The sequence below is a fragment of the Hylobates moloch genome, unplaced genomic scaffold (genome assembly GCF_009828535.3).
Source record: "Hylobates moloch isolate HMO894 unplaced genomic scaffold, HMol_V3 SCAFFOLD_11, whole genome shotgun sequence".
Taxonomy (NCBI): domain Eukaryota; kingdom Metazoa; phylum Chordata; class Mammalia; order Primates; family Hylobatidae; genus Hylobates; species Hylobates moloch.
In genome coordinates, this window is record NW_026652286.1 from 15,632,136 (window position 1) to 15,633,183 (window position 1,048).

The 1,048-nt window shown below is 40.2% G+C and overlaps 1 non-coding gene across 1 annotated transcript; it reads right to left on the minus strand.

Moving 5' to 3' along the window:
- Positions 1-391: 391 nt before the first annotated feature.
- LOC116477606 (small nucleolar RNA U3) lies at positions 392-601 on the minus strand. Its single transcript, XR_004250557.1, has one exon. It is a non-coding gene; the product is annotated as a small nucleolar RNA U3 (small nucleolar RNA).
- Positions 602-1,048: the final 447 nt, after the last annotated feature.

Here is a 1,048-nt window from a genome sequence, read left to right on the forward strand (position 1 = left end):
TCCACAAAAAGTACTTGAAACACACTCAGGGTTGTTATGGATAAGCTAAAGGATTTCAAATTTTTTTAATGCTGTACTCTATGGAAAAGATTTTTTTCTCCCCTTTGAAAATTGTACAAGTGACACATGTTCCTATAGAATAACTCTAAAACACAGATAAACAACAAATGAAAATCACCCCAAATCCTACCATTTGGAAATAACCACTTTCAGCATCTTGTGTATCAGACCTGACTCATTCATATGCAAATGTATAAATACATGTTTTATGAAAATGGTGTCATATTACATACATTGTTTTGCAACCTGCTTCCCATTCCTCCTACAATTTATCAGTCTATTGTGAACATTTCAAGTCAATATATATCTGCATCAGAATTATTTTTTTTAAACCACCCAAACTGCATCTTCTCCTTCTTATTCTCTTGGAAGAGAACAGTTATCAGTGACAAATGGCTGTTGTAGTCATGCAACACCAAGAGCCAGCTTCAGGCTCAAGGGAGAATGTTGTGCCTCCTCCTTGTGGTGTCATGTGCTCTACATGTTCAGATAAACTTCTTTAGTAATGAACTATAGAAATGATCCCTGAAAGTATAGTCTTTATACCAGCTTTCTTAATTGCTGCAAGGTATTGCACCATTCCTCAATCACTGGATATTTAAACCGCATTTATTACCAGATCTCCATTGACATACTAATCCTTTGTAATGAGCAACCTCAATAATTTCATTGTCGTGCAAGAATAAACTGTGATGTTTACAAGTGTGCAGGGTCTTAGCTGACCTGGGCTCAGCTTGGCTGATATCTGCTGGGCTCACTCATGCCTCTGCAGTCAGCTGCTGTTGGCTGGGCAGTCTTCCTCGTTTTGACTGCTCACTTACAAGCTTGGGACTGGTTGGCTATTGGCTCTGCTAGGATGGCCACAGCTGGGATAACTAGGACAATTTGGCTGTCCCAGGGGAGTTATACTCCAGGAGGTAGCCCAGGCATGTGCTCATGGCCACTCAGCGAGCAAGGTCTAAGCAGAAATGTGCAAGCGCTTTTGTAA